The following is a 16304-nucleotide window of genomic DNA, read 5'->3' as shown; positions in this document are numbered from 1 at the left end:
CAAAAGATGCAGTGATAGAACAACCAGAGGCAATAACATGAAATTAAGGACAAAACTTGTTAAAAAAGATTCAGAGAAGTACTATGATAGTATAAGAATAACTGACATAGTGAATGTGGAAAGCACATGAAAGAAGTTTAAAAAGTATGATAAAAAAAGGTTCAAGAGAATTCCTTCCCGTACAGTACACATGTAAATTATCACACATTCACACACACACACACACACACACACAGTGCAGCGGTTAACTTTGCGATTTACAAATCTTACAAGCCCAAGTTCGAGTTCTAGACCGGACATCCGGTTCACAGTCTGCCTAGCTGTTCATCCTTCTCTTTGGATTTGGTTGGTGAATGGGAACCTTGCATACGATGGGGTGTGTTAGCTGTATTTGTATATACAATGTATAGAGACATGGCACATGTACAAGATTAAGAGATGGGGCAACAGTAGTATAAAATTCCCTCATCGTAACACACAAATGTTCGTCACAAATGATAATCACAAACACTGAACAAGGAAACCAAACTAGATTTTACTGGCGTTGTTGAAGACGAGAGACGACAAGTTTGGTTCGTTAATATGAGTTAATGCGAAGTTTCATGAACCGCTTATAGGTGACGGTTGTCACAGACCTGGGAAGAGTAACCCAGTATACCATCCTCGAAAAATATGATGATGCGTTAAACCAAGTGACAGAGGAGCAGCGAGGAGAAACCATGCTCATCGACGAAGTTCTAATACTGAGAGAAATTTGCTGCTGGAATACTGACTGGCATTGTCAGGAAGCACAAGATGGAATAGAAACATGGGTACACATAAAGGTCTTTATATTTTGTTCAGGAAAACTTCCTGTATCAACACATGACTGAACACACAAGACACATAGGATCTGATGCACCGTCCATACTAGATTTCTTTCTCAAAATCCTGGAAACAGGGGCATATCAGCTAAAGTATCTCATCAGGAGAATGCGATAATGCAGTGGTTGTCTGAGTCTGTGGTTAAGAAGAAGTAGCATAGCGGTAAGAAAGGAACCCAGAACCTAAGAGGAGAGCCAAATGAAGAGAAATCACAGCTGGAAGAAGATGGAATAGAAAATGAGATTCCAAGAAAGCGCAAGACATCATCAGTTGGGTCAGCTCCAGGGAATCGTTGGTCCTTCTTTCCCTGAAACCATGTTGTCTCGCTAAGATAGTTTCTTCTGTGCTGGAAGTTATCCATTCACTTTCTGATTATCTTGAATACCTTACAGAGGGTCACACTCGTCAGTGTGAACGTCTGGAGTTCAGAGCCTCTTCCTGGTCTCCTTCCACATAAACAAGTATGACGCTGTCCATCTTCCAACGCTCTGACTGTACCATTTTCCTGCGATATCTTGAAGAAAATTTCGAGTGGTTTACTAGTGTACCTCCAAACAGGTTTATCTAGTGTACCTCCAAACAGGTTTATCTAGTGTACCTCCAAACAGGTTTATCTAGTGTACCTCCAAAACAGGTTTATCTAGTGTACCTCCACACAGGTTTATCTAGTGTACCTCCAAACAGGTTTATCTAGTGTACCTCCAAACAGGTTTATCTAGTGTACCTCCACACAGGTTTATCTAGTGTACCTCCAAACAGGTTTATCTAGTGTACCTCCACACATTTTCAGCACATATGGTGGAATTTCATCAGAATCATGAACCTTATACGGGCCAAGAACCTTTGGTATTCTACCCATATTTTCTAGATATTTCAATGCTTTCCAAGACCTTCTTCCAGATCCACCTCACTGACACTGGGGCGATGATATGTCTCTTTCGGTGAAAGTATTTTCTGATCTGACATTTAGTTCCTCACACATTGTCACATTGTCCTCTATAACTGTTCTCTCAGAATTCCTTGGCCTGATTAGCTGCTCTCAAACTGACGATCTATTCATGTGTGTGTGTGTGTGTGTGTGTGTGTGTGTGTGCGTGTGTGTGTGTGTGTGTGTGTGTGTGTGTGTGTGTTACTATACTCTAGACATTAGAACAGTCAGACTGATCACTGTATAACAGCTGGTCACCTACACCTTAAGGGTCAAGTCAAGGGCCAGACCATCATATCCAAAGTTAAAGGCTGGACAGCAAAAATTTCGACTCTCCATATATAGACCTTAAGCTGAACGATTCTGTAAGTCAGGACCAATTATGTATTATAAGAGGTACAAAATATATTGAATGTATGATACAGAGTTCGTCTTGATAAACAGTTCGGCCTAACAAACATAATGCATCATGACCTTATCTGTCCATCTTAGGATGGTTATTGTGGCCTCACGCACGCGCCACACTGACTGATGTGCCAGTTACTGAACTGGACGGATCCAGAGCCAGGCCTCACAGCAGTATGTCATGGTCACGTGACAGGTGATGATGGGACAGTTGGGTGGGCGGCAGTATACTGACGACCAGCATGTTATGATGATCATCACAACCAGTAATGTAGTATACTGAGGCATGACTGATGAGCAGTATGTTATGATGAACACAACCAGTAATGTAGTATACTGAGGCATGACTGACGACCAGCATGTTATGATGAACATCACAACCAGTAATGTAGTATACTGAGGCATGACTGATGACCAGCATGTTATGATGAACACAACCAGTAATGTAGTATACTGAGGCATGACTGATGAGCAGTATGTTATGATGAACACAACCAGTAATGTATTCTAAGTCTTTATAACACATAACAAGAACATCCATCTCAAGGCCTTTCCTCCACTGTCTATCATTTACTCTATTTTCTATTAAATCAATTTTTGTAATGAATAAAAGATGAAAAGAAACAAAGCTGAAACATGTTCATATTATCTGGAGGAAAAGAATGCTATGTTCAGAATCTTGGTTTTATACAATACATGACGACAACAAACTTTCTTATCAAATATTATCTGAAGCGAAAATGGGATGCATGGAGTCCCGCGAACACTACAATTCTTAGACAGAAGATCAACCACGAAAATACTTGGTTGTCTAGAAAAGGTTCCAGGGATGGATGTAGAGAGTCACTGACGCCTATCATGTGGAGGAAGGATGGTTAAGATACAGAGGGGTTCTCAGGGGAGACTGGAAACATGGATCATGTCTTATACAATATATTCAGTGAGTGGCTACGTGTCAGGTTGGCTAACATAATGTACAATACCTACATCTGTTCTCTCACTGATTATGCTGCACCTTTACTTGCTCAAGCGCGTGATAAAATGCTTGAAAAATACAAAATGAATTTAATGCAATCATCCTCGACTGCACAAGAACAACAGAGCTTCAAAAGCTGAGCAGATAACTTGGTCTTCCCAGTGTCAGAAATAGACGAAATCATGTCAATCTTCGTATTAGGATGTTCAGACACATCCCCTTCCATGTACCACAACCCTCCAGACTTTCTGCTGAGATGAGACGCATCAGTCTACATGGGTTATTGCTGCTGTGCTTAGAATGTACGGTATTCATGAAGGTTACCATGTGAGACGGCAGCTGCACTACCCTGGCACACTACGGTTCACTCCCTCGGCTAACACTTAGCCTGAGTTGAGGGTGAGAGCCAGATATGTCGCCCTTAGTCACGCTCATGCCATCACCAATGAACGCAGTCTCTCATACTCGTACTATATACAGGTAGGTCTCTATACCAAACCAGTGGTGCTGTTGGCAGTGCTGTTGTTGTAACACAAACTCACCATGGAATGGAGTGTCAGGGTCAATATTTGGACGTCCTTACTCTAGTCTGATCTCTCTACTATTCATATTGCCCGAGAACTTGTTTATATGTACAAAAAAAGATAGTCTGTATGTGACCATCTCTTCATCAGCTGCATTAACCTTCCATCAGCATGATTGTGTCTGAAGTTCGACACAGGTATAACAAAACGATCCATGATGGAGCCAGAGAGCAATTCCTCAGGATTCCCACCCACACATTAGGCCCAGACTGCATGATGCGATGATACACAAGTTCACATCACGGGGGAGGTTAGCCACGAGAGCCCCAGCAAGAGATGTTGTGGACGTAAGACACAGTGAAATCAACGCAAATAGATCCTTTCAAGGAGATTCATATATATATATATATATATATATATATATATATATATATATATATATATATATATATATATATATATATATATATATATATATATATGTGTGTGTGTGTGTGTGTGTGTGTGTGTGTGTGTGTGTGGTTCTACAAATGGGATCAATAGACACACTCATATCATCCGACTAAGGCCGGACGATAGATACTCATGGGAGTTTGCTCCTCCTGGTGACAGTGAGCTGGTCTACTGCAAACTGCCAGTTGCCTTACTCCCACACTCTCCAACATTACGAATCTGATTAATGACAGATTCCTACACTCAGAGAAGAGTCATACAGACTCCGTTATGTGTAACCCCTCCACATGCACCCATGGTCTACCTTCGATAACAGGAAAGTATGTGTGTGTTTTGCCTGTTGTAAACATTTCATATCTCACACATCTTGTAGGACTGGATCAACGTCGCGCAGTCTACGTAAGCAGTTCACTTGTTATGTAACTTGTTCATTCATTGTCGCCCAGTTCTTGTAGACGATCCACTTATTATGTAACTTGTAACTGAATCATTAAGGCCATAGTCCCTGGACCTACGACATCCCCCTCTGCGTCACCGCCCACAGCACGGGCGGGAGATGGTCACCAAACTCGCTGCTCTTGTGGCAAAAAGCAAAATCACTACAGGATATGACGACACCAAGTACAATGCGAGGTCAATAGGTCACTCTTACCCGTATACTGTGACGTAAGAGTGTGGTTAAGGGTCAACACACTGTTAAGCTTGACCTCTTGTCCCTCGGGCTCGAACGGAAGACTTGTAAGGTGGATAAGAATAAAGAGACAACGAGGGTGAGAGCTGGGGTGAGAGCTGGGGTGAGAGCTGGGGTGAAAGGAATGAGAGAGAGGGTGTCAGGGCTGAGGTGTGAGGTTGGGGTGAAAGGTTAGCATGAGAGGTCCAGTGAGAGGTTGGGGTGAGGGGCGTGGATGACGGGCGGGGGTGGGGCAGGGTATGAGGGGCGGTGGTGAGAGTCGAGGGTGAGAGGCGGGGATAAGAGGCTGTGATGAGAGGCTGAGGCGAGAGGTTTTTGGGGTGAGAAACTGGGATGAGAGGTTGGGGAGAGGGTAGAATGGGAGCCTGGGGTGAGATGAGGGGGTTATAAAGATGCTGGGGTGAGAGACGGGTATGGAGGGATGGGGGTGAGTGGAGAGGATAAGATGCAGGGGTGAAAGGTGCAGGTGAGACGCTGGGGTGAAAGACAGGGGAGAAAGGCAGGGTTGAGAGGCGGGGGTGAGAGGCTGGGGTGAGAGGCGAGGGTGGGGAGAGGCTGCCAGGGCCGGGCAGTGAGTGATCTACCAGACATGGCCGCATTCCCTGGGTGTCCGTGGGCGCCTGATGACTACACCACACCACTCACTCTCCCCACCACTCACTCTCCCCACCACTCACTCTCCCCACCACTCACTCTCCCCACCACTCACTCTCCCCACCACTCACTCTCCCCACCACTCACTCTCCCCACCACTCACTCTCCCCACCACTCACTCTCCCCACTACTCACTCTCCCCACCACTCACTCTCCCCACCACTCACTCTCCCCACCACTCACTCTCCCCACCACTCACTCTCCCTACCACTCACTCTCCCCACCACTCACTCTCCCCACCACTCACTCTCCCCACCACTCACTCTCCCCACCACTCACTCTCCCCACCACTCACTCTCCCCACCACTCACTCTCCCTACCACTCACTCTCCCCACCACTCACTCTCCCCACCACTCACTCTCCCCACCACTCACTCTCCCCACTACTCACTCTCCCCACCACTCACTCTCCCCACCACTCACTCTCCCCACCACTCACTCTCCCCACCACTCACTCTCCCTACCACTCACTCTCCCCACCAGTCTTCCCATCACTCTCTCCACCACTCTCCCCACCACTCACTCTCCCCACTACTCACTCTCCCCACCACTCACTCTCCCCACCACTCACTCTCCCCACCACTCACTCTCCCCACCACTCTCCCCATCATTCTCCACAACTCTGACACTCGCCACCACTCTCTCCAACACTCTCCTCATCACTCTCCCCACCGCCCTCTCTAACACTCTCCTCACCACTCTTTCCAACATTCTCCCCACCACTCCCTCCAACACTCTCCACACCGCTGTTTCCAACACTCCCCACCACTCTCCCCAGCACTGGCTGTCCACTGTTCTCCCCACTACTGTCTCTTCACTATTCTCCCCACTACTGTCTCTTCACTATTCTCCCCATGACTCTCTCCCTGGGTGCCTGATGACTACATCACTTTACTTTCCCAACCACTGCCCCTCCTCCACTCTCACCACTAATGCCTCTCCCTCGCTCTTTCTATCACTGCCTCTCCCTCCTTCGCTATCCCCGTCAATACCTCTTCCTCGCTTTCTCTACCATTGCCTCTCCCTCGGTCTCTCCACAACGGCGCCCATCACTCTCCCCCACGACAGCCTCTCCCTCGCTCTTTCTAACAATGTCTCTCTCTTGATCTCTCCATCACTTTTCCTCCCTCGGTCTCTCCATCACTCTTCCTCCCTCGGTCTCTCCATCACTTTTCCTCCCTCGTGTTCTCCATCACTGTCACTCTCTCGTTCTCTCCAGTACTCTTTATCCATCGTGCTCTCCACCGAAATCTCTCCCTTAGTCGTCCTGCCAAAATGGGGTGTAACAAATGGTGTGCCACAGGGATAACTCATGAGACCGGTTCTGTTTCTCATGTACATTACCTGCATTGATGATGGGCTTAACTGTAGGATCTCTCAAGTCGAAGATGATGCTAATTTGGGAAATAAAACTACAACAGAATCTAAACGCCTTCAGCTCTGAACTGACATAAAGAAAATGATGGACTGGGTTAACAGGTGATCATAAATCTTGATGAAGTGCAAAGTTTTATATGTCGGTGGTGAAAAGGCAGGTTAGAATATGAATTCCATTGAGCTACAAGAAGTTAATGAGGAACAGGACTTTGGTGTAACAATCTCTGGTGATCTAAAGCCAAGGAAGCAGAACACAGAAGTGGTAAAAAGAGTGAACCAAATTCTTGGATTCATAGGAAGGATTTTCAAGTATAAGTCTCGGGAAATTATCTTCATTCTTTGCAGTCCGCGGTGCGTCCCCGTACTTAATATTGCGTTCATTTTTGGTTACACTGCTTGAGGAACATCATATACTGAATGGAGAGAGGACAGAGGCGAGCTACCAGGATGATACACGGCCTAAGAAACAAATTCCGCAAGAGCCGAGTCAACGAAGTAAATCTATGTAGCTTGGAAAAGAGAAGGTTAAGATGGGATCTGATACAGGTGTTCAGAATCATTAAAGGCTTCGATAATGTACATCTAACAATACTGATAAGGATAGATTCGTCTGATTCGTCTGGTAGTAATGGATATAAACTTGTGGGCAAACGTTTTACCTGGAATGAGACGAAATACTTGTTCTTCAACAGGATTTCTAACATATGGAATGATTATCTAACTAGAGTAGTTAAAAGCGATGCCAAAGACGGGTATAAACATAGACTTTAATATATATTTCGCTTCAAATCCACGACTGACAATCTTTGCACCTCCTAAGCTACACAGTAAGTTTACACGCCTTCCTTTTTTAAAAAAAGATATGTGCGTCCCTCTCCTCCTACCACATTGATCCATGACTTTCTGTTCTCTTCCACTATTACAAGCAGCCTCGTTAGGACCCAGTGGTCTGCTGCTGTCTCAATTAAGTGGTTGTTGTATTCATCTATTGTAGTCATTTGTTGCATAGGCAGGTGAAGTAACGATGCAAACTTTACTGAATATGAACTGAAATGTTGAACGAGTAGGTTCAACGCACTGGACTGCTCTGGTTCAACGCACGGGACTGCTCTGGTTCAACGCACAGGACTGCTCTGGTTCAACGCACAGGACTGCTCTGGTTCAACGCACAGGACTGCTCTGGTTCAACGCACAGGACTGCTCTGGTTCAACGCACAGGACGGCTCTGGTTCAACGCACAGGACTGCTCTGGTTCAACGCACAGGACTGCTCTGGTTCAACGCACAGGACTGCTCTGGTTCAACGCACAGGACTGCTTTTGTTCAGCGACACGAACAGATGACAAGGTTTACATGTGTTGGCTAACCCGGCTGGGCTGTTAAAGTTGTAGTTTACGACAACGCTGAAAATTCATGAAACAATAGGTGTTACCGTACTCCGCCTGCGTCGTAGTGACCAGGACGAGATGTTACTTACGACGAAGTTTGCGTCCACCATCTTGCTGCAATGGAGCCCACCTTACCCTGCTCTCCCGTGGAGTACAGCTTCGAAGTCGTAGGCGCCCCCTATCATCATCATCATAATAATGATATCTATAATAATGTCTCTAATAATGATAATGATAATGATAATAATGATGATGATGATAATAATAATAATGATAATAATAATAATAATAATAATAATAATAATAATAATAATAATAATAATAATGATAATAATAATAATAATAATAATGATAATAATAATAATGATAATAATAATAGATAATGATAATAGTTGTATTGATAATGATAATGATAATAATGGCAATGATAATAATATAGTAATCTTATACGAGGCACAGATAAGGAGAGGCTGCTGGAGAGACATCAACAGCCAGGCTGAGAAAGCACATCTCAGGGGCTTGCTCGAGCATGAAAACATATTGGTCGTGTGTGTGTGTGTGTGTGTGTGTGTGTGTGTGTGTTCCTAACTCTACCAGACGGCCTCGCCAGCACCACCCTATGGCTGCCGTATCTCTCCTTCAGAATGATACACGGATTATTTCTTCTGCTGCTGACAGCGATGACACTGAGTCTGATGATACAGTTTTACCAGATGAGGATTTACATTTGTTTTCTTTCTTAATGAAAATAGTTTTAACAGCAGTTTTAAAGCTGGTCATGAACGATGTTGTGGCTGACACTGTAGTTTAAGGGAGCGGCCTCCTGCGTGTCAGCCAGACAGCACACATAGACAGGTGGGACACGTGCTGTTGTACGTGTAAAAGGTTAAGGAGAAAGACGAGGACCGCAGAGGGAGGCACACGGCTGACCAGCCTCTCAACAGATCATGTTTTCAGCTTCTCCTGACGGAGAACAGACAGGGAGGAATATGGCTGATCAGCCTAAGTCAGGTGGTCATGTTACCGGCTCCTGACGGAGACCAGACAGGGAGGGTCACTAGTGACCAGTTCGTCAGCTGGTCAAGTTATCGCCTCCTCCTGACGAGGAGAAAGTTAACATTTGTTCTCCCGTCACGTCAGCATCCCTCCTCCGTCTGGCTCGTCTCCTGTCTTTCAGTATGTGTGTATATCAAGGATCACTGCACGTGGATCATACAGATGACAACAGAGGTCGCGACACTGCATGTGATCCTCTTCTGCATTCGTCCCCTCACAGCCTGGCTGGCACCCTCTGCCCTGCCCTGCCCAGCGGCAGCAGGCCAGGCTGGCTCATGCATAACCCCTCCCTGCCTTACCTCCCTCCCTCCCTGTGTCGCCGCTTACCCCTCCCTGTTATCTGTGCCCTCCTATCTCTCGTCCCTTTGCTTCATCATCCTCCCACATTTCTCGTCTGCCACCCACGCACCACATTCCTCCCACACCCCCAGCACTGGTGTTGTCACCCTGGGAACTGCATTCATGTGAATACCCACCAAGGCTGTCTCATCCTCTGCTCTCCTACTGATTACTTCTATATTCATCGAACAATCTTTCTTCACGTGAGATGTAACTTAGCTTCTTCTTATCGTTTTGCTTATAACTCCCTCATTATAATGTTTATCAACATCCCCATCAATAATGTAATGTACAGAGACAGTTGGTTGTGGACGTTGTAGATAGTGGCAGGAAGTAGTAGCAGTAGTAGTTGGTAATAGCAGTAATAAACGTAGTGGTGAAATATTTTGTAGAAATGATACAACAATGGTAGTATTAGTAGTAACAGCAGCAGCAGCAGCAGCAGCAGCAGCAGTAGTAGTAGTAGTAGTAGTAGTAGTAGTAGTAGTGGTAGTAGTAGTAGTGGTGGGGGTGGTAGTAGTATTAGTCACTTTAGTACAAATACAGACGCTTCATAAGTATCCACTTTACATACTAAACTGATTGTGTGAGGGATGTGTCCACATCATATCCTCAACATGCCTCTACCTCATTTAACCAAGATCCTTCCTCTGGTATCGTCAAGTGTAATGCCCCAAGCCTTACAGTTCACTTACCACAGTTGTGTGTCACATCGCGGTCTATATCTTCCTCCTGCACCTTCGGCTATACTGAACCTACATCCTCTCCCCCGACCTACCTGCTGCACCTCCTCCGTTGTATGAGAATTCTTTTCACTTCACAAATTTCTTCCGTGTTCTTAATGTTTATTGCCTCTATTGTCCTAACTCTAGCTATACTGGATTATCCTTCATCTATGCTGGTCTTATTCTGTCATATCTGGAGCTTAAAAACTATTGTGTCTCATCCGAACATTAATTACAAGATGTGCTCCATCATGCAGTGGTCGTACGCATTCTGAAACTACTTTTTTTTTTTTCATTCACGAAAGCTTTCACCGCATCTGCAGTCCTTCCCCTGCACGATACACCACAGCTTCAGAGCTTGCGTGACGTACCTCTTAACACTTTAGCTTTCTCACTACTATCCTTACCAGGTACTTAAGCCCCTCAACAGCTTATAAGTCTCTTCCATTCAAACTCCTGCGATTTTGTGACAAAATATTCCTTTCAGACACAAGGCTCTTGCTTTGACTCGCACTCACTTTCCGCCCCCTCCTCCCTCCTCCTCCTCCTACACACAGAGCGGCCCACCACTGTACCCAGCTCCTCCCATGACTTTGCTTACGGCACCGTAACGTGTGCGTACAGTAACTACGGCACTTTACTCCACCAGGGTACAGCAGTACACCTCACTCACCTTCCCTGGGTACACACCCTCTCGTTCTACCCCATATATATAAACTTTAGGCGACCGCAGTGACATCACACAACCTTGACGCTCTCCCACAATTACCTCATGGCCCTCCCTCCTACCACACTTACTTCATGTCACTCACTTATACCACTGCTTACTCTCACGCATGCAATACTTACACTATGAGAGCTCATGACAGCACATAAGTCTTCCATGCACACTATACACACATCACCTTCAAAAGCTTTTTTCCATTAATGTAATATATATATATATATATATATAAATATATATATATATATATATATATATATGCTGTCAATGGATTGAACCAGGGTATGTGAAGCGTTTGGGGTAAACCGTGGAAAGTTGTGTGGGCCTGGATATGGAAAGGGAGCTGTGGTTTCCGTGCATTATTACATGACAGCTAGAGACTGAGTGTGAACGAATGGGCCTTTGTTGTCTTTTCCTAGCACTACCTCGCACACATGAGTGGGGAGGGGGTTGTTATTACATGTGTGGCGCGGTGGCGATATATATATATATATATATATATATATATATATATATATATATATATATATATATATATATATATAAATATATATATATATATACAATATATATATATATATATATTATATATATATATATAATATATATATATATATATATATATATATATATATATATATATTGCATACGAACGTGCACTTTCATAGAACACATAATACCCTCCAACAGCCAGGACTACCACACAAAAGCCCCGGGTTCGAGTCCTGGCTGTTGGAGGATAGTATATGTTCTATGAAAGTGCATGTCCATATGCATTATATTCGTATTCATATTTCTCCGCGTTGGACACTTAGATTCTGTAAAATGCTAGCTACTAGTAATATAAGCCTGATGGGATTTGACCGGTCTAGACCCCGTTGTTCATCGATGTGAGACGAACGGTATTCGATTACTTGTGATCAAACAGTCATTTCCCTATTAGCGGCGATCATAGCCGAGCGGATAGCGTTACTGAGTGCCACCACGCAAAGGTCCTGGGTTCGACCTCTGGCTGTTGGAGGATATTATGTGAGATATATATATATATATATATATATATATATATATATATATATATATATATATATATATATATATATATATATATTTTTTTTTTTTTGCTTTGTCGCTGTCTCCCGCGTTTGCGAGGTAGCGCAAGGAAACAGACGAAAGAAATGGCCCAACCCACCCCCATACACATGTATATACATACGTCCACACACGCAAATATACATACCTACACAGCTTTCCATGGTTTACCCCAGACGCTTCACATGCCCTGATTCAATCCACTGACAGCACGTCAACCCCGTTATACCACATCAATCCAATTCACTCTATTCCTTGCCCTCCTTTCACCCTCCTGCATGTTCAGGCCCCGATCACACAAAATCTTTTTCACTCCATCTTTCCACCTCCAATTTGGTCTCCCACTTCTCCTTGTTCCCTCCACCTCCGACACATATATCCTCTTTGTCAATCTTTCCTCACTCATTCTCTCCATGTGCCCAAACCATTTCAAAACACCCTCTTCTGCTCTCTCAACCACGCTCTTTTTATTTCCACACATCTCTCTTACCCTTACGTTACTTACTCGATCAAACCACCTCACACCACACATTGTCCTCAAACATCTCATTTCCAGCACATCCATATATCATCCATATATATATATATATATATATATATATATATATATATATATATATATATATATATATATATATATATAAATTGCTGTCAATGGACTGAACTAGGGTATGCGAAACGTCTGGGGTAAAGCATGGAAAGGTCTGTGGGGCCTGGATGTGGATAGGGAGCTGTGGTTTCGGTGCATTACACATGACAGCTAGAGACTGAGTGTGAACGAATGTGGCCGTTTCTGTCTGTTTTCCTGGCGCTACCTCGCTGATGCAGGGGGTGACGATGGTGTTTCCTGTGGAGCGGGGTGGCACCGGGATGGATGAAGGCAAGCAAATATGAATATGTACATGTGTATATATGTATGTGTCTGTGTATGTATGTGTATGTATATATGTGTGCATATGTATATACGTATTTCCTGGCGCTAACTAGCTGACGCGAGAAACGGCGATCAAGTTTAATTGAACAAAATAGATAATATATATCAAATCCACAGATGTTGGATATGCTACTTTTTCTCTTACACAACTCTAAGCCTAGTGTGTTCACAAACAAGTTGTTCACTATCTCTTTTATCAGGATCAGTCCGCCACTTATCTTATACCTCGCTGAATTAATACTCTTTAATGCTTAACATAATCCTAAGACCCTTTACCTTCATACAGGTGAACTGTCCTGTCTTTATCCAGTTACCTGGAACACGACCACATCTCCGAGCTGCTGTAATCACTTTCTAAATCCAGTCAACAGCAGCAGCTTCACCTCACCATCTTCCTCGCCACTCCATCTATATTCCCAGCTTCTCAGTTCTTTGGTAGCATCGCTGCTCATCCCGCCTCATCTTCTGTAACGTCAGCGTCTCCCGTTACCAGCAGTGCCACATCTCTGATCCTCGTGTACCAGTACCCACGTATGTTATAACTTCCTTCTAAGTTGGATCTTTCGAGCACTGTCTTCACCTCTTCCTGACGTCGTCCTCTGTAACAAGTTGTCTGCCACACCTGCGTAGTAGACACACACTTCCTTCCTGTAGCTGTTTATCTTCTTTCCAAAATAGCTTTTCGTTCTTCTGTGAATTCCATTCATCCTTTTCACCAGACCTTCATTTCCTTTTTTTTTTTCATTCATGCATCAACTTTCTAACTTTCTATCTCAAGGTTTATTCCTTTTCGTGTGATGATGTATACATACATACATACATAATTCCACACAGAGTCTACAGATCACAGACAGCAGCCGCCCTGGGCAGAGCTGCCCTCCTCACTCAGGAATGTTGTAGTGATGCCCGGAACCATCGCACACCCTCCGTGCTGGTCTTACTTTCTGTCTTATTCAACACAAGTTAACAGGTGAGTCTTAACGTCTTACAGCTGTCCACTTTTTCATTTGTTTTCTTGACACTGTTACTCTCTCTACCCTTAACGTATATCATCAGTATATACTGACCTACTATATCATTCATCTAGCCATCATGATTGTATTAGTATGACCTTTTTTATGTTTCATATCCGGTCTGGCCTCCATGGTGATTTCCGTCCTTGACAAAGACATCAGCAAAAAATAAAAAAAATAGTGTGTGTGTGTGTGTGTGTGTGTGTGTGTGTGTGTGTGTGTGAGTACGTGGAGGTCGTGTGCAGTGTGTTCTTCACTCTTAATATCGACCTTCAGGACCTTGTAACAGGTGACTGGGAATCTCCTGGGTCTGGTCAGTCATTGGTCCACAGAATCAGTAAGTTATGGTTCCTTGCCCGCTGGTCATTGGCCTTCTGGTCTCACTCACTCCGTAGGTCTTCCTACGGTTGTAGGTCTCGTAAGGTCAAATGCCCAGATGTTCACCTTCGCTGGTTGCGTCCAGCCATGCTGGTGTGGTTCTGCAGCCACACTTCCAGTGGTCATCATCATCATCGCAATGCAGATACATTCTGCTGCTGTCGCCCGTGCTGTCGCTCTCTTACCTTCTAACCTGTAAGACAGCTGCTCCCACCTACACAGGTGCTGCTGTACGGAAGTCATCCCCTCGTGGACGCTCACTTGCTTGTCGGGAAACTTGCCATACTTGAAGTGGCCGTCTCATCCTTCTGCATAACACGATGGTCTAAAGCCCCAAAGCCAAGGCTGGCCAAGACTCCCAGTAGGTTGTGTGATTTCCCTCGCTTGACCAAAACTCAAGAGTGGGTCTGCCCAGGGCGTCGATAACTGGAACACAGCTAACAGCTGTCGGTCATCCATTATACCCTCGCTAACTCGAAAGATCCAGAAGAATCTAGAGAGGAAACCGGACAAGATGCCATTGGTCACCGACTGTTGGCCGTGCCCCGTGGGCGGGCGTCCGACATTTAGAGCAAGTCAGGGTATGTTATGACAGCCACATTGATGCACGTTGCCTCTACCTACCTACCCATGATGATGGAACACGTGTGCAACATCCACAGCTTAGGAACATGTCTCAAGAGTTAAATACACTTCATCAGGAGGCAACCTCGCGTTGAATGCCCTCACGTGCATAATGAATGCATGACAGACGTAAACACCACCAATGTTCTCATGGTACAAATGCTTGCGTCTTTGAAATGATGTTATGTTTACGATCACTATCAGGGATGTGGGCCGACGTTACAGTTTCACTCGTCTGCAACAGTAGATCAGTCTAGATCATTCAGATCACTTCATATTCTTGTTATACCAGATAGCCATCGTGGTGTGAGCAATGTAAATTTTTGACTCAACGTTGCGTTCTTCAAGTGACTTGCGAATATAAAGAAAAAAATCACTAAAATGATTTCGCATTGTAATATTTTTTTTATTGTGAGGAAAAATTGAATGACAAACCCAACCTCTCACAGTTCAGTTGAACATAACTGTGGAAAAAGGTTACTGTGGAAAAAGGTTTCTTTGACCAACGTTGATAATCAGTAAGGGTGAAAACAGAAGACAATTCTATAGCAATATGAGACAGAGGGTAAGTATGGAAGATGCTAACAGACAGATAGACAGACAGGTGGTGGTCGTGTAATGTTATCCCCACACTGATACTGCACCGTCTGTTGGAGGAGGGACAGGGACCGTCTTCAAGACGTCGATTATTAAAGGTCACATCAGCGAGATGGTCACAAGTGTTGGGGTCAGGCAGGCGAGACGCCAGACTAATGCGTCGACCCCTCTAAGATGCGGGCCGGCACAACTGATGCATCTCTTGCTTCTCGTCCGTTTTGTTTTCACATTTCTCAGACCAGCAAGGCAACAGGTATAGAGCATTTGCTCGAGAGGAGAGACATGGCTCTTGGGCAGAATATCCTCTAGAAAAGATGAGAATATGAGACGTATGAGCAACGTGGGTGGAATGTCCCAGGAATCTGGCAACATCATCATAACGGCGGTGAATCATTGTTTGCCTCTCGCGCAAGGCCGAGTGGAATCAACGGTCTGCAGTAAAGTGAACATTATACTAAATACTGCCACTCTGTTATTTATACTAAATACTGCCACTCTGTTATTTATACTAAATACTGCCACTCTGTTATTTATACTAAATACTGCCACTCTGTTATTTATACTAA

General features: G+C 44.4%; 1 long non-coding RNA gene across 2 annotated transcripts in view; it reads right to left on the bottom strand.

Annotated features, from left to right (window-relative positions):
- Positions 1-16304, bottom strand: part of LOC139761742 (uncharacterized) — a 41866-nt gene that overhangs the window by 15091 nt on the left and 10471 nt on the right. Inside the window, exon 3 of one of the 2 annotated variants that reach the window (XR_011715600.1) lies at positions 693-1378. The exons of the other annotated variant lie outside the window; for it this stretch is intronic. This is a non-coding gene — a long non-coding RNA (uncharacterized lncRNA). Of the gene's footprint in view, positions 1-692; positions 1379-16304 lie in introns of those variants that run through there. 2 annotated transcript variants of the gene reach the window in all.

Source organism: Panulirus ornatus, chromosome 41 (genome assembly GCF_036320965.1).
Source record: "Panulirus ornatus isolate Po-2019 chromosome 41, ASM3632096v1, whole genome shotgun sequence".
In the NCBI taxonomy this organism is placed as follows: domain Eukaryota; kingdom Metazoa; phylum Arthropoda; class Malacostraca; order Decapoda; family Palinuridae; genus Panulirus; species Panulirus ornatus.
This window is presented reverse-complemented; position numbering and strand designations above follow the sequence as displayed.